Source organism: Gorilla gorilla, chromosome 7 (genome assembly GCF_029281585.2).
Source record: "Gorilla gorilla gorilla isolate KB3781 chromosome 7, NHGRI_mGorGor1-v2.1_pri, whole genome shotgun sequence".
NCBI lineage: Eukaryota > Metazoa > Chordata > Mammalia > Primates > Hominidae > Gorilla > Gorilla gorilla.
Genome location: NC_073231.2, coordinates 36,642,020 through 36,660,328, shown reverse-complemented (window position 1 = coordinate 36,660,328; position 18,309 = coordinate 36,642,020). Strand labels below are relative to the sequence as shown.

Genomic DNA, 18,309 nt, shown 5'->3' with positions numbered 1-18,309 from the left:
TTTCCCTAAGCATCTAGCTACATCATATTCTATGTTCAATATAACCTCGAAGTTTTCATGGTTTTTGCACTGAATGATACAGGATGTTTTGTGTTCGTTTTTTGGTGTAGGAATTAGCCAGCTAGTTTTTCCTTAAATCAGATTTGAGTTACATGTGACAGAAATTGTCTGGAGTTCATTTTGTTTCTTTCTAAGAAGGCTACCTAGAACAGCAAAGTGGATCATTAGATTCACAGAGTCTGAATAAGAATCTGTAACAATGAGTAGAAAGAGTATCATCTGCAGCAAGAGAACTACAGATGAGCTATTGCCCAAAATGTGGGTAGATTGCCCATGTGTTACAGGATCCTTGGGGTGTTGCTTCACCAGTCAGAAACCTCTGTGGACAGTGGTGCTTTTGCCTTAGTTTTGCTCAGCTCTACTGGGCTCATCCCACCCACTCAGCCTGGCAGGCTGTGCTTGACTTGTGCTACTGGCCTGGATTCCATGCCCGCCAAAGTCAAGCCAAGTGTGTAGTGGCAAGGAGTCTGTAAGTGAGCATGGGGTTTGGTCACTGCACAGAGCCAGGCATGCCAGCTGCAGTGGAGTGGGCAGCTCCAGGTGCCGGTACAGGTACTGGCTCCCTGCATGGTTGCAGCTGAACCAGGTATACTGCAAGTAGCTTCCACGGCTGGCACCAGGGAATGCAGGGGCACCCAGAAGTTTGGAGATGTCAGGAATGGCAAAGCCCCAAAAGAGGGTGTCACAGCCCTGGCTGAGGGAGCTCCTAGTTCTGGGTTCCCCAATGGGCTGCAGCTCTTCTCTCCATCTTGTCACCCACAATGTGGTGATCGAGGGGCATGTTTCAGCCCTGTTTGTGTTACGGCTCTTTCAGCCCCGCTATTCGGTGGGTCCCTACTTCTTGTCCCATGCCGAGGAATAATGAGACATGGGACAAATGGAAGGTGAGCAAGGTGAAGAGAAGCTTTATTGAGTGATAGAATAAGTCAGAGGTGACCCAAAGTGGGTAGCTCCTCTCCGCAGCCAAGGTGTCCCAATGAGTGTTCAGCTCTCAGCAGAGAGGAGAGACCCTGGAGTGGTAGCTCCTCTCCACAGGCAGACTGACCATCGTCTTCTCAGCTCTCAGCAGAGAAGAGAATTGGGTGGGTAGCTCATCTCTGCAGCTGGTCATCCCATCTGATGTTCAGCTCTCACCAGAGAGGAGACCCTAAAGTGGGCAGCTCCTCTCCACAGTTGGCAGGTCATTGTGTCTTTGAGTCTGGCTGAGTGCAGGGGTTTTATGGGCTGCAGAAGGGAGGAATTGTGCATTGATTGGTCCATAGGCAGCCATGGGTGGGCCCTGAAAAAGCACCTCATGTTCCCACTCTTGGCTGCAAGACCAGCAGCCTGGCCCCCAGGCTGCAGGCCCTCCCCAGCTTGAAGATGGGTTTTTACCAGGGACCTGCCTCCTTCCACCTAGGAGCCTGTCTGCCTCCTGCCACCAGTCATTGCACCCAGGTCGTCCATGCCAAGGGGGGCCTGCAGGCCATTGTAAAACTGCCTTCAGCAGCCCTCTCAGCCTCCCTCCCATTACAATTGTTGCTAAAATTCCAGAGGGGTTTGAAGCAGCGGGGTACTGGCATTTCATCACTGCCCCGAACTAGTGCACACCTGGCTAAGCTGCAACAACACCCGGGCTCAGCCTCAACCTCAGTCTAAAATTAGAGTGGGCACTGAGAGTACGGAGAGGTGACGTTGTGGGAGCAGATACCTCCAAGCCTGTAGGGGCAAAAGGGGGGCCATCCCAGGTCCCCAAGAGTACTGAGATGCCAAGGTCTACAGATGCAGCTCCCCAAGCTGCAGCTGTGCTTAGGAGGGCAGGGCTCCTGACTGTTTCCAGCTCCTGCCAGCTCTGTGGAGAATGCAGCCCAGCCATGCCTGCCCCACTGCAGCCAGTGTCTTGGCTGTGGCCCCTCCAGGTGGGCCACCACTGCCGTCAATTCCCCCTCTGAAGAGGTACATCTACCTGCCTATAAATGAGGGTCAATGACCACTTGTAACTGTTTCACGCTGGCAGGGAGCAATGTTTTGGGGGCAACAACTGTCAAATCTTTCTCAGAAGCTTACCTATGGGTTCCCAGTAAAAGGGAGCCATTGTCCAAGGCTCCATTTTCATAACCATTTGGAGTTTAATGGCCCATCCCTTTTTTTTCCATCTGAGCTGCAGTCAGAGGTCACTGGTTAATTCACCCCCACAATTTGTCAAACCTGAAAATTGCTGAAAAGAAAGTTTTCCTTGACTCTGAAAATAAATAAATAATAAAAAAAGAATCAGCAATGTTCCAAGCAAAAAGTTAAAAAATATATATGTATTACTTCAGTCTTCTATTAGTTCAGTCCACCCAGTTGACTCCTGTTCACTATCTCCAAAGTTACCAGGAGCCTGCACTCAAGGATTATACTCCATCTTTTGAAGGGGATCAATACAAGACAACAATTGTCAGTAAATGTCAAAATGTCCTAGGGTAGTAACAGTCAAAAGCATGACTGACAAAAAAAAAATTGGTCACCTCTCAGTTTACAATAACCCAACACAATAACCCTAATTATGATTGGTAACACATACTCAAACATTTGAATTTTAGACATCCTGTACAATTTTGGAACACATATTAACATTATTTACTAAAATATATACTGAAGAAGATGAAATAACACCCAATCTCAACAATCTTATGTAACTAAACAAGTAAATTAATCCTGTTTACCTCTCCTTTGGATGCTCCAAAGGCCCTCTGTAGCATCCTAAAGTTAGGTGTTAGAAAATTTTGAAGCTGAAATTTAATTTTGGGAAAGCAATAAAATATGTTAAAAGCTTAAAACACTTACTATTATGAAATAGGATTCCAGGTTACCGTAAGTCATTTTTTTAGCCAAAACAATGACTCCAAAATTTTTGTTTTAAAAAGGCAAAAATCTTTATACATTAAGAGGGAAGACTTAGCTTTTCAAACACTCTGTCTCTTGTCATTCCTTTTTTTCAGTATTCACAAGGCAGACAAACGCCTTTCATTCTCCTTTAATATTACATTAAAATCTTGTTCAAGAGAGAAAACCAAATTTCACCCTTGCATTAGTCTACTATTAATGTCAACTCCATTTTTTAAATGAAAACTTACAGACAAATTGATTCGATCTTAATCAGTTTGACCATAAGAAGAGAGTCTCATAAACCTTTTCCAAATTTGTGTTAAAGAGCAGATTAGTGTCTTTGTGCTTTTATTTCAATGTTCAATTTACGTAACAACCGAGTAATACCACTTTGAATTTAGTCAATATGTTCACACACAGAATTTATTTTAAAACATTAATTGGTACAAAACTTCCACGCCTTGTTCAAACTTATAGCTCTATCTCATGTAATGCAGAACAATCCTTGAACCCTCTAAGCTTAGGCAGAAATTTACAATCTCATGCCTTCTTATATTCCACCACCAAAACCACATTCCACTGTTTTACACACATTGAATGCAAATTTGTTTTGAGCAGTTTGAATTACATGTTATGATGGGAACTCTTAGCAATTTTTATTTTTTTGTGTAAAATTTGGTAAGTTATTTTAATTATGTACTAGATGCAGATAAAGACTGGCTCTTTCCAGCATAGTTAGGAGTGTGGTTAATTCCATATGTCCCCAGGCCTTACCAAACTGTAAAGCAGGCAAGTTAAATAATTTTCAAAAGCCAAAGAAACAGTTTTTTACCTGAAAGCATTCAGCAAACCTAGTATCTGACCTGCATAATTTGGATCATATGTCTACATTCTGAAGACATTTTTGTATTACTGGTAATCTCTAGAGCTGTTTTCATTTCTCAAAATTTAAAGTCACATGAACTTTGCTTGAGTTCCTTGTAGATTCTGGATATTAGCCCTTTGTCAGATAGATAGATTGCAAAAATTTTCTCCCATACTGTAGGTCGCCTGTTCACTCTGATAATAGCTTCTTTTGCTGTGAAAAAGCTCTTTAGTTTAATTACATCCCATTTGTCAATTTTAGCTTATGCTGACATTGCTTTTGGTGTTTTACTCATGAAGTCTTTGACCATGCCTATGTACTGAATGTTATTGCCTAGGTTTTCTTCTTTAAGTCCTTAATCCATCTTGAGTTAATTTTTGTATAAGGTGTAAGGAAGGGGTCCAGTTTCAGTTTTCTGCATATGGCTAGCCAGTTTCCCAACACCATTTATTGAATAGGGAATCCCTTCCCCATTACTTGTTTTTGTCAGGTTTGTCAAAGATCAGATGGTTGTAGATTTGTGATGTTATTTCTGAGGCCTTTGTTCTGTTCCACTGGTCTATATATCTGTTTTGGTAGCAGTACCATGCTGTTTTTGTTACTGTAGCCTTATAGTATACTTTCAATTCAGGTAGCATGATGCCTCCAACTTTGTTCTTTTTGCTTAGGATTGTCTTGGCTATAGGGGCTCTTTTTTGGTTCCATATGAAATTTAAGGTAGTTTTTTCTAATTCTGTGAAGAAAGTCAGTGGTAGCTTGATGGGGATAGCATTGAATCTATAAATTACTTTGGGCAGTATGGCCATTTTCATGATATTAATTATTCCTATTCATGAGCATGGAATGTTTTTCCACTTGTGTCCTCTCTTATTATTTTGAGCAGTGGTTTGTAATTCTCCTTGAAGAGGTCCTTCACAACTCGTGTAAGGACCTAAGTATTTTATTCTCTTTGTAGCAATTGTGAAAGGGAGTTCACTGATGATTTGGCTCTCTGATTTTCTATTATGGGTGTATAGGAATGCTTGTGATTTAACAACCCCATCAAAAAGTGGGCAAAGGATATGAACAGATACTTCTCAAAAGAAGATATTTATGCAGCCAAAAAACATATGAAAAAAAAAAAACTCATCATCACTGGTTGTTAGATAAATGCAAAGCAAAACCACAATGAGATAACATCTCACCCTAGTTAGAAGGGTGATCATTAAAAAGTCAGGAAACAACAGATGATAGAGAGGATGTGGAGAAATAGGACCGCTTTTACACTGTTGGTGGGAGTGTAAATTAGTCCAACCATTGTGGAAGACAGTGTGATGATTCCAAGGATCTAGAACCAGAAATACCATTTGACCCAGCAATCCTATTACTGGGTATATACCCAAAGGATTATAAATCATTCTACTATAAAGACACATGCACACGTATGTTTATTGCAGCACTATTCACAATAGCAAAGACTTGGAACCAACCCAAATGCCCATCAATGATAGAGTGGATAAAGAAAATGTGGCACATATACACCATGGAATACTATGCAGCCATAAAAAAGGATGAATTCATGTCCTTTGCAGGGATGTGGATGAAGCTAGAAACCATCATTCTCAGCAAACTAACACAGCAATAGAAAACCAAACACCACATGTTCTTACTCATTAGTGGGAGTTGAACAATGAGAACACATGGACACAGGGAGGGGAACACCACACACTGGGGCCTGTCGGGGGTTGGGGGCTAGGGGAGGGATAGCATTAGGAGAAATATCTAATGTTGATGACAGGTTGATGGGTGTAGCAAACCACCATGGCACGCGTAACACCTATGTAACAAACCTGCACGTTCTGAACGTGTATACCACAACTTAAAGTATATTAAAAAAACTTTATACTTATTTTTTATTATTAAAGGATCTATTAAAGGATATTTCTGCTGGATATGGCTAGGTTGCAAGTGTTTTTTATTTAATACTTTATAGATGTCTTTTGACTCATTGGATTTCTGGCACTAGATCTGTAGCTAATTCTTCTACAGTTCATCTGTAGGTAATGTCTTTTTCTCTCATTACAATTTTTTTCTCATAAAAAAGTCATATAAACTAAAAGACATTATAGCTTTTATTTTTCTTTAAGCCAGTCACTTAGAGCTCTTTTTTATATAAACATCACACACAACACGTTTATAACTACACAGATGAACAAAAGAAGATCCAGTATTTCTAAGATTTTTCATTTGCCTTAGAATCTGAGAGAAATCTCTCTGCTTCCAATTCCAGGGTTTCCATGAAGGAAACAGAAACTTTTCCCAAGACAAGGTCTGTGACACCTCTTCTGTTTGACCAAGGAGTCCCAGGGTATCAGAAGTTATCCTAAGGCCTCTCATGTATGTGTCAAGAGTGGAGAAAAATAATCCAGTGGATAGAGAAGAAAATAAATGTTCTAGAAAAACAAAATCCAAGAAGTGAAAAGACATAAAGGCCTTTTAAATGTACCAATAGCTGGGCTACCCACTTTTAATTAAGCTGACTTTTTACCATAGCAGTCCCTTTTTAAAAAGTCATTTTAAATTTCTTATTACCTGACCTTAGCCGCAGCAAATGGCCAATGCTTCTGGTTTTTGAACTCATGGAGTGGCAGATAATGCAGTACTTTTTACCATTCCTACAACCAGTTTGCACAGAGAGAGGGAAGCCAGAAGTCCAACTATCTAGAATTTTTAACCTTTTATTGGTACATCAGGCTTCCGGGTTCCCTTCCCCTGAGTTATGGAGCCCTGTTGACCCTGGAGTCCTGTGAAGAGGAAGCAAAGAGGTTACCTGCATTCTGTAAAATTTGTCCCTTCTCAAGAGATTGCTCAGCCAGAAATTAAGTTTTATGCATCTGAGGGGAATGCCCTGTGGTACAGTGACACAATTACCCATCTGCAAAAAGAGGACAGAAGAGGAAAAAGGAAAAAAATAAGACATTTTTTTCCCTCCTTCTAGAGTCTGAGGGTCAAAGGGGTCCCAGTGATTCAGGATGCACTCAATAGGAGTACAGGCTGAAGATAGTTGGTTCCTCATCTGGAAAGAGGGGGAAAATGTGTACCTTTGTTCCTTACTCTTTCTAGTGAATACCCAGGGTATGTGAGGGAGACACAAACAAAAAAGGTATTCCTTTCTTTCTTCCAACCTTATATCCCTAAGTCCCGGTGACCTGTGCAGGTGCCGACCATGGGTGCAGGTATGACCTTCCCCTATGAAGCAGGGAGGCATAGCCAGCAGGATTATTTACATTCACCTAGTGGTACCTTAACTTCCCACTATTGGTAACTGTTGAGTTCACTAGACCTTATTTATGCCACGACGTGAGTATGAACTCCATCCACAAAGTGGGAGGGCCTATTTGGCAGGAATGAGTCATGCTCACCTGTGCTGTGCCCCTAGGCTTCTGCTATCATCTGCCTCTGGATCCCCCAGATGTGGATTTTCTGTCTAGGGTGTCAAACTGAAGCTTGGGACAAAAAGCTGCCTCAAGAGGGTGTATGGATCCATTGAATTAGTCTCAGGTGGCCCTCACCAAATTGCAGCCTGCAACTAGTGGGGTCAGTAACTCCATTGCTCTTCTATCATAAGCAGGTGAAGCTGTGGGCCCAGGTCCCCTTCAAACAAGGGAGAGAAATGGAGTCCCAGGAACTGGGGACGTGGCCTAATAAGGTGCCTCCCAAAAGGAGAAAAAAAAAAAAAAAAAACCTCACATAGAAAAGCTCCCCACATTTACAGGACTATGTTGACTCCTGACATGGTGGAGAAAGGAGAACATAAGTGCAGGGGAGGGGAAAGTACCTAGGGGGAAAAGCCTCTTGCCCTATGCAAATGGGTTCCTTCAACAGGGAAAGAGAACAGTAAGCAAGAGGTCTCTTCAACTACAACTAAAGGGTTGAAGAAAATATTGGGTTAAAGCCTTTCCTGAGATACCCCTCATGGTCACGCTAAGAGAGGAGCCGGGGGCTGGATTGGAGAGGGTAACTGAAAGGCCTGCTCCAGTGTCCAGAGGGGGTCCACCTTCCTTCCTTCGACTTCCAGGATCACCCGGGGCTCCTGGATGGTAATGGTGGTCTGGACCACCATTTGGCTGGTCTCAAGCTCTTGTCACATGCCCAGGAAGAATGAAGTATGCAGACAAATGGATGGTGAGCAAGGTGAAGAGGAGATTTATTGAGTAACAGAACAGCTCAGAGGAGACCCTGGGGTGGGCAGTTCTTCCCTGTTGGTTGGCAGGTCACTGGAGTCTGGCAGACTCCAGGGCTATTATTGGCCTCAGAGGGGAGAAAGTGTGTGTGTATTGGTCCATGGACAGCCATGGGCGGGCCTGGAAAAAGCACCACAAGTTCCCACTCCACGCAGCGGGATCGGCAGCCCTTCCCCTAGGCTCAGGCCCTCCCCATCTTGAAAGTGGGGTTTCACCAGGGACCTACCTCCTTCTGCCAAGGGGCTTGTCTACCTCCTGCCTCCTTTCATGGCGCCCAGGCTGTTTGTGCCAAGGGGCGTCTGCAGGCCAGCGCAGAGCTGCTCTCAACACCCCCTCAGACTCACTCCTGTGCTCCTCGGTGCCCAAAGTCTGGATAGGGGGTGAGGCAGCAGGGGGCTGGCATGTCAGTGCTGCAGTGAGTGTGTGCACACCCGGCCAGGCTACAACAGCACCTGGACTTGGCCTCAACCTGTCTCTTAGATCGGAGAGGCCACGGGGTGTGAGGAGAGGCCAGGTAGCAGGAGCAGACACCTCCAAGCCTTCCCAGGCAGAGGTGGCCTTCCCAGGCCCCGGAGAGCGCAGAGATGTCAAGGTCCACAGCCACAATTTGGGTGGCTGTAGCCGTGCCCAGAAGGGTGGGGCTTGTACCTACTCCAGGCCCCCAAGAACACAGGGAGGCCAGGGTTGCAACTGCGACTTGGGCAGTTCCAACTGCTCCTGGGTGGGCGGGGCTCCCACCTGCTCCTTGCTCCCGCTGGCTCCGTGGACCATTCAGCTCAGCCGCGCCTTTCCAGCTGCAGCCGGTATCTTGGCAGCAGCCGCTCCAGGCAGGCTGCTGCTGCCATCACAAGGACCCTATAAAAACACTGACGCGAGAATTAGCTTAAATCACCTTCTCAGCTTTGAGAGAGTAATGCCAGCTCACAACATATCAATGACGAAAATTTTCTGTTCATCTCTCCCCCATTCCTCCACTTCAAACTTAGTGATGGGTATGGGTCAGGAACGATGGTTAGCAAGGTGGCAGAGCAGGAGGAAAAGAAGCAAACCATGTTTCTTCCTTCACTACAGTCTTCTCCATTGTAATGAATCCAAACTGAGAGGTGGAGGGATGGAGGAGGTACTTTGACTTTGAATCCAGTCTGAAGTTTGTTTTTGGCAATTCATTGAGGATTTCAATAACTAAAGTAAATACAATTTGTATTACAAAATATGAGAAGAAAAGTCATAAGAAAGAAAGGCTGTCTATATTTTCTCCTGTGTCAGTGGGAAAATTAGCTCCACTGTATATATGTAAAGGAATGGTGGAAAACCAACATAAAATTGCTTTATGATTAAATCTCCAAAGTCATGTATTTCAGTATAATAGTTTGATTGGAAATATAGAAAATTGCACAGACCAAAAATAGACAATTTTACTGATGCAATTGTTTCTAAAACCTGCATGCTAAAATAATAATTTTTGCTTAAATGTAACTAAATTGAACTAACATTTCATAAGACTAAATAGCTGTTTCTGTTCTCATTTTATGTTGTGAAGCTACACACAATGTAAAGGAAGGATGTTTTCCTTCTCTTATGAATGTAATTAGTTTGTGGAGTTTGATAACCAGACATAAAAAGCTCTGTAAAATTTTTCCAGACACATTTCACTCAACTGTATTTCTTTACAGTTTTCAGTCACATTCCGAGGGGCATAAATAGATGTATTACCTTATTTACATAATAGAACCAGGAAGCCAGCATAGCTATTGCATAGGCCACCATGTCAGTGAGAGCTTTAGAGTCTCAACTCAGGCTTAAGAAGAGATTCCAATATGCATTCAAATGAGTCAGCTGTATATACATACAAACTTTCAAAAAAGAACCTAGAAATGGTTGAACCAAATTGATTTCCATCCTAAGAAAACTTGTTTAAATTGATAGGATAGCAAGAAGCACATAGCATACAATATACTTATTTCAGTTTTCACTTTGTTTTGAGAGTGATAGTAAAGATTTTGATATTAATCTGGTATGATGGAAAATCCTTCAGTAAATTAAAATTTCTATTTTTAATCACTGTATTATTACCATAAAATATTACAAATGCATGACTAATTTTTAAAAGCATGTATCAGGCAAAATAATCCATAAATGACCAGTTTTAAATATATGCATTTTAACAACGTTTTTATATAGTTACACTTAGAAAAAAAAAGATCATTCTATTAATAGTCTAAACAGTTTAGTTTTATGGAATCATATTTAATAATAAAACAGTTAACATGCCTAGCTTCCTAAAATTAACATAAAATACAAAGAGACCTAGAATCAGTAAATACCTGTTTTAAAATTCTTTAAAAAATGCAAACAAACATAAAATCATAAAACGAAAGAGGTAGAAGATGCTTTAAACCTCATTAAACCTCACATGTCACTTTAGGAGAAGGGAAGTAAGACTTAAAGAGTAGATAGATTTTTGATGGTAGAAAATAACTGACAGCAGCCAGGCGTGCTGGCTCATGCCTGTAATTCTGGCACTTTGGGAGGCTGAGGCAGGCAGATCATGAGGTCAGGAGTTCGAGACCAGCCTGGCCAACATGGTGAAACCCAGTCTCTACTAAAAATACAAAAATTAGCTGGGCATGGTGGCAGATGCCTGTAATCCCAGCTACTCAGGAGGCTGAGGCAGGAGAATTGCTTGAAAATGGAAGGTGGAGGTTGCAGTGAGCCGAGATGGTGCCACTGCACTTCAGCCTGGGTGGCAGAGTGAGACTCCATCTCAAAAACAAACAAACAAACAAACAAACAAAACTGACAGCGTTTATAAAACAATGATAAAATTCTCACAGTTGTAAATTGTCAGTCTTTTCCTGCTGACTATTGCAAAGCCAGTATCTGGCTTAACTCATGTCATCTTTAAATGACTCTCTAGTTGGTGACTATGTTTAATGATCTAGGGAGAGCAAAGCATTCTTCATTTTTTTCTTTCTTTATTTATCTTTAAAGAAAATTGAGAAGAAATAACATGTTGTCTGTTCCAAATCCCTTTATCGATAATTTTATTTTTTCACCCAAATGGAAACAACATTTATCTCTATCATTATAGTAACTAAACACAATTTGCTCCCAGCAAATTCATATTATCTGTCTTTAAGGATAGCAAACCTTCTAATAGACAACTGACACTCTAACTCCAGCTTCTGCCAATTTTACCATAGTCCCTTCTAGATATGACAGAATTCTATCATTGTAAAGTTAAATTTATTTTGAACACTATAAATCTCTCCTTTTACATAATATGCAAGAACGAAAATGCAATAGTAATTCTCTTCATAATGTTGGTTTAAATATAACATATTCAAACTCTACCTTTACATCTAGTTAAAAAAGTATTGGCAAGCCATTATATTCTATGTTTTACAAATTTAAATGAGTCCATATTCTAATCCATAGTTCTGAGGTGATACGGAGGTCTGACCAGATTTGAACGTGAAATCCACTGCATCACCAATTTTAGGCAACACAAACCCTTTCAGTCTCAGTGAAAATAAGCAACACAAAGATAGATAATAATTCTCACCTCATAAAATTGTTTGAAGGAATAAGAAAACCTATGTAACTATGTCTAGCAGAGTTCCTGATGATATGTATTAATTCAATAAGAATTTGTCTCCAACTTTTTTCAGTAAATATATTTTTCTCTCAGAAATTTTAACATTTTTAGTTTTATATGTGTATTTTATATGTGTATACCTGTTTTATTTTTGAATAGGATTTATTGAAGAACCCTCTTGTCAATTACTTATTATAAAAATAATTTTTACTAAATATAAATGTTAATATTTCTCAATGCATTTATTGCCATGAATAATGGAATGGTTTTCAACAAAGTAAATAATAGCAAACTTTAGAATTCAAGTATTTATACAATTACTTGTATGTTTGATAAATTCACATTTAAATGTAAATCTAAGGACTTAGAACTAGAAGCTAAATATATAGATTAAACTACATATATCAACATTTTTTAACATTTTTATATAATTAATATTAATAACACTGCAAATAATGGAGTTAAGAATCTCAAACATATGACTTTGTAGTTATTTAATTTGTTACATGTCCTGTAGGTGCCCTTGTCCTGTTTATTTTAAACTGTTACGTAGTTGCAAAAATGGACCCATTTCATAACAATGTAGTAAGGCATATATTCTTGCAGACTTTAGAATTCACAGAAATAAAGATTTGTGGCTTTTTTTTTTTATTCCTGGCTCTGTTTCAAGAAGAGAGAGTAACTCAAAAACAGAGTAATTGTACTTGATAGCCTAAAAGCTTTGGGTGAAATTCATTTATCCTTCTGAGCTCAGCATCCCTCGGAGAACCTGTCAGTGAACCCTGAGATATTTCCATCTTCTGAGTACATAGGGCTGCTAGCTTTAGTTTATCCCATAATTTCTTTCTAACTTTATGCCTATTCTTGGCAGAATCTGGAAAAGAATTGACTGGTTCTTAGATCCATTCCTCTTACACAGCCTCAATAACTTTTTACTCATAAAATATAGGAATGTAATTCCTAGTCCACCAGTTTGGTTTGTTTCATATTTCTTAGTTCCAAAACACATATTCCTGCCCTGAAATCTTATCCTACTCATTCATTTTTCTTTTGAAACGCTCTTCTACTTTTCTATTTTTTTACAACCATTAAATGTATCATAATACTAGATTGATTTAAATGAGTATTCTTTTTTGTATTTAAGAATGTATACATATTCATTATATAGAGATTGTTGATGCCAAAATCTAATAGGAGGAGGTTAGAAATGGTGGGGGAGTAGATTTTATTAAAATTGTAAGGTGTTCATGGCATTTAGTACCTGAAAGTCAGGGATGCTTAGTGACATATAAGAAGAGACCATTCCTAAGGAGTAAAGACATTTCTCTCCCACCCACCCCCAAAATGCCAAATGTTACCTCATTAAGAAACGCTGAATTTCCTTTAGATCCTTAAATAAACTTTCATTTGATTTTGATATGAATGTTAATGCGATTCATATTTTCCAAAATTTATTAAGTGACTGCCTGATAATACAAGTTATAATTTGGGGCATTTATTGTTTTTATAATAATGTTTATAATTAATACAAATACATTTTTAAAAGTAAGCATAAAATATTAAAATCAGTGTGGTGTGTAGATATAGCAAAATAATGACAGTGGTAAGCCAATGATAGCTGTTTGAAAAACACTAAATTTGGGGTGTTTCTCATGTGTGCGTGTGTGTGTGTTTAATAACCCAACTTTAATCAATATAATGTTGTAAATATATGGACCCATCCAAATAAAAACATTTTTTCATTTAAGTTCCTACCCTCCCACATACATATATTATGAAGAAATAATAGATTTCTAAGGAGGTAGCAAAGATGCTTCACAGTCTGACAGCTTGCAAAACTAAAACATGCAAACATTAACTCCATCAACCAAATGTAATTTAGTTTTCCTTCCTACTTATTTATGATTAAAATTTGCATCTTGCCCATTCTGTCTCTTCTTTCTTGTATCATCTTGTATCTCTCTACACTTTGTATTTTAGGCTACAAATATTGTTAAACTTTAATTTGGTAGTCAAGGTCAAATTTATTGGAACTAAATGTTTAAACAGTTCTTGCAAATCTAAGGCTCTTGCAACTGAGATCCAAATTGCATTGCAAGACAGTTTTGGAACTCAAAGCCAGTAATTTCACAGTTTTCTAATTGGGTTCTTTTAAAATTTTCTGTTTCCTAGGGCAATAATGCTTCACTTACGATCAATTAATAAAGGCAGAAGGATTTCATGTAGAAATGTATTTGGCAAGAATTTAAAAAGTGGGTATTAATTAAGAATATTCCATTGCCATAATCAAAATCAAGTATATTTTAATAAACAAACAAAAAATAGTGTCAAATATGCTTATTCTTTTTCTATTACAGTGAAAAATATTCTCCCATATTAAAAAGAAAAGTGATAAGGATAAAGTAGATTAAAGAAACAACATTCTAAATATCTATGTTGTAAAAAGTAATAGCATGAAAGGTGTGAACACTCCAGGGACAATGGCATATGTACCTAAGGCACTGCCAACAAAACATTAGTAAGTTAGAATTTTTTTTTCTCTTCTCCATTGTCCATCAAATGAGTTGTTCTATTAGCAATGGATTATGAGTGTTGGCTGAAACCCATAAGTGCTCTTTTATAAAGCAGCATGTCAGTGGGCCTCTGAGTCTAAATATCATGAAAGTAATTTTAATCTTTCTGCACTGTATTTATGTGTTGGGCTGTCAGACTTTTTCAATGTTTTAAGTGATAAACCTGCTCACTTAATATCTAGATGAAGGATAGATAAAAGTCAAGAATGTTGTAATATGAATAGAGCAGAAATATTTAAATGCACACATACATTTATACATATAATAACATACCTAAAGGATAATTAAATTTTGACCTTTACTATGATAGCATAACTTAAAAATAAATTCCTACTAAAGGTCCAGTTGTCTAATGTCCTCCTGATTTCTGCATAATTCCATGAATGATTCTGTCATAAAGCAATTTCTGTTTATGGAAATGTGATTCAAGTAAACAGAACTCCGGTTATGCTTTGCTAATAACTACTGAAATCTGAGCCAATAAATTAACCTTTTGACCTTAACTTTTTGCATTGAAAATCTTTTCTACCAATACAATTAGTACAATTATTTTCATAATTTCATACTAATTTCAACTGTAGTCACTATGGATGAGCAAAGCCAATTTTAAAACAAGTGTTTGTAAGCACAGTGTATTTTGCTCTAATAATTGTTATTAGAAAGAAGAGTTCTTTATGAATTTTGAAGCAATTTAAACTAGCAGCTCTATTTTACTATTCGTGGGTCATCTAAACTGTAAGCATCTGTTGACATATTTAAAGCTGTTTTTCTGCAGTGAATTGTAAATTAATATTTCAATCAAGATGATCTGTAGCTTTAAGCTATTCAAAAGAAAATGTGGCTTGACCTATTTAAGATCTTGAAAAGATTCTGAGGAAGATATTTTTAAAATATGATCTCACAGTTATCTTAAAATATAGATTGATGTCAGGTGAACTGTCTAATCTTAGAAAACTGATAACCTTCTAACAGCAAAATGTCAAAAATATCTTCGACCTATCTAAAATTAGGAGTCCTATATGGATAAAATAAGATTAAACCTATTAAAACACTTTTGAAATAAATAAATTCTCTGTTCCTCTCAGGCATTATTAGATAAAGGAATCTTAATGTAATCTTCTTATAAAGTAACATAAGCCATGTTATCCTGTGGTCAAAAAGCCTTCTGGGGCTCCTCTATCCTTCAAATTCAGTGCAGATTCTTTTACATGGTCCTTAATACCCTCCAGAGTAGTTACAAACTATTTTCCAGACATACTTAATATTATCAATGCAGACGCTGAACTGCATTCGTCATCATTATTTAAACTACTCGTCTCATGATTTGGCATCTCAGAATCTTTTGCATTATCATCTCTTTATCCTGGAGTGTGTCTTTCATCTTTATCCAAAGGTAGCTGCCTTATTCTCATTTCTATCCCCAGGATCGAATAAAAGGGCAAGAAAATAGTAGGATTTTGGCACATAGTAGCAGGATCAAACTTATAACACAACCACTAGTTAGTCTAATATTGCACCTACCTCTTTATTTAACTTGGTGTCCAGGTTCCAAAAAGTCAAAAATGCTTCAATCAAAATTATGTTCCCTTCTGGAAGCAAGTCACATTTCCAAGGTTATGCTGATTGATTGATATATGCACACACACACACACACACACAAACGCTTAAGTTATAATATGGGATTGAAAAGATGATATGGTGAGTTTAAAGCTAGTGAGAATTCTAGTATATTTAAAGATGTTAAGCTATAGCCTACTTACTTAATATACCAGAGGTCCATGTAACATAATTGTGAAATAATTACTTAAATGATTATTTATGATCTCCTGGAATTAAATGTCTATTGAAGATGACATTTTGATTAAATGATAGGTCACTAATATAGATTATTGTAAAGGACATGAAGGACAATGACCACAATAGTTTTTAACTGTTTCTAAAACAATTAGAGGGCTTAAATATAAAGAAACGTTTAAGATTTAAATTTTCAATTATCAGATGACGGTATGGTCAAAAAATTAGCAAGTTTCTATGATTTTATCAAAAGACTCATCTCTTTAGCTGTAAGATTGACTCAGCTTTTAAAAAAAAAGAATTATTGACCCTACTGTTAAAACTTAATTTCACAGCCTTATCAAGTCTCTTAAAAGAAAGTTAGGGCAACTATTGGTAAAGAATATTGACACTAGAATTGAAAATGAAACAATTTGGAGGATATCAAAACTCTGATCTCACTGAATTTCCCTTATCACAGAGGGTTGATTCTACCAGTTTTATGAGGATTGCCCTGTCTTGTTTGAAAGTGCTAACACATCTGAGGTATTACAAGTTAACTTAAAGGTCTTTGCTAATTCTCAGGCTCCATCAGACCTATACCTGAACCCTGAGTCCAGCATGCACAAGAGATAAATAAAATTAAGACAAACCAACAAGGAGACCAAACAGACCAGAACAATTTATATAGGCAGTGATGATGGTTTTTAATAATGTTTTATGTCAAGATGAATTATTGACATTGATTTCTTTTCCAGAGAATTTATATTCAATAACCTTTCAATCATCTAGAATTGTTTCCTTGATTGTTTAACTGAAACCTAGACTCAGTGGGCACTAATCTTAAATAAAATGAATTCCAAAAGGTTCTGATTATAGGAAAGGTGGAATGGATTTATCATGTGTAGCCTACTCAGTGAACCCTTCACTATGCCTTCCAAAAGACACTAAGGATATTAACTTTACCATGTGTGTAAGTTTCCTATGGTTGCTGTAACAAAGTACCACAAACTGGATGTCTTAAAACAACCAAAGGGTATTCACTCACACTTCTGAAGCCTAAACATCCAAAATCAAGTTGTTAGCAGGGTCATGCTCCTTCTGAAGCCTCCAAAAGAAGATTCTTTCTTTCTTCTTCCAGTTTCTGGTGGGCAGGCTTGTCTTGGCTTGGGATAGCATCACTCCAATCTTTGCCTCTATCTTTGCATGGTTTTCTTTCCATTATATCTGTGCCCACATTTCCCTTGACTTATACGGATAACAGTCACAATGGATTAGGGCTGATTCTAATGACCTTATTTCAACTTAATTACATCTGCAAACACCCGATTTCCAAATAATGTTACATTCGGAACTACTGGGGTTTAAGACTTCAGTCTTCTATCTTTTGGGAAACAAATTTCAACCCATAACAATCTGTCCTCTAGTCCCCAAGATTAATATCCTTCTGAGGTGCAAAATATATTAACTCCATTTTAGCATCCCACAAATTCTTACACAATTCCTGCATCAACTCTAAGTTCAGAATCTCAACTACATATTCAACTCCAAAGACTTAGATCTCATCTTCCGAGTTATCTAAATCAGGTATGAATGAAACTCTAAGTATAGTCTATCCAGAGGAAAAATGCCTCTTCATTTGTGAAGCTGTGAAACTAGGAAACAACTTGTTTCCAAAATACAATGGTGGGACGGACATAAGTTAGATGTTCCCATTCAAGAAGGGAGAAATTGAAAGGGTAAAAGGGAATGTGGGCCCCATACAATTCTAAAACCTACCAGGCAGTGGTTCTATGCTCTATTCTCTGGGTCCGCTGGGGTGACGGCTTCACCTTCTCTGTTCAGTGGGGCAGCAACCCTGCTCTCTCAGCCTGAGGGTTTCCAATCATCCCTGGTTTCTGCATCCATGCCTCTTTTCTTAGTTATTTTTCTTTATTCTATCTTGTCTCTGCCTCTTTCACTTTAGACTGACAGCATTCTTTTTGGCACGAAATCCTTAAAAATTATAAGCCATGTGACAAGAAGTTCTTCCACAAATATTTCCTGGTTAACCACATTTTTATTTCTGGCTTCTGCTGAGATAGTTGATTGGATCCAAGAGTCACATGCCTAATATCTTTAGCAAACAGTTTACAGCCATGCATTTGTTCTATTTCCAGAGCATACTGTCTGAATAGGCTGAGAATTTTCCAAATCTTCAAGTTCTGGATTCTTTTCACTTAACAGTTCACTTCTCAATTTATCTCTTTTCCTTCTCATTTTATTACAAGCAGCAGGAAGACTACTTCGACATTGCTTCAAAACTTTCTCAGCTAAATATTCAAGTCCATTGCTTACAAATTCTACTTTTCACCCCAAATAATACAG

At 38.3% G+C, this 18,309-nt stretch overlaps 1 long non-coding RNA gene across 2 annotated transcripts; it reads right to left on the bottom strand.

Moving 5' to 3' along the window:
- Positions 1 to 940: 940 nt before the first annotated feature.
- On the bottom strand, positions 941 to 8,692 carry LOC129524186 (uncharacterized). 2 transcript variants are annotated; one of them, XR_010134861.1, is made up of 4 exons: positions 8,225 to 8,692; positions 6,585 to 6,689; positions 2,107 to 2,281; positions 941 to 1,284 (listed from the first exon to the last, which is right to left on the bottom strand). It is a non-coding gene; the product is annotated as an uncharacterized lncRNA (long non-coding RNA). The 2 variants fall into 2 exon arrangements; XR_008667901.2 differs by lacking the exon at positions 6,585 to 6,689.
- Positions 8,693 to 18,309: the final 9,617 nt, after the last annotated feature.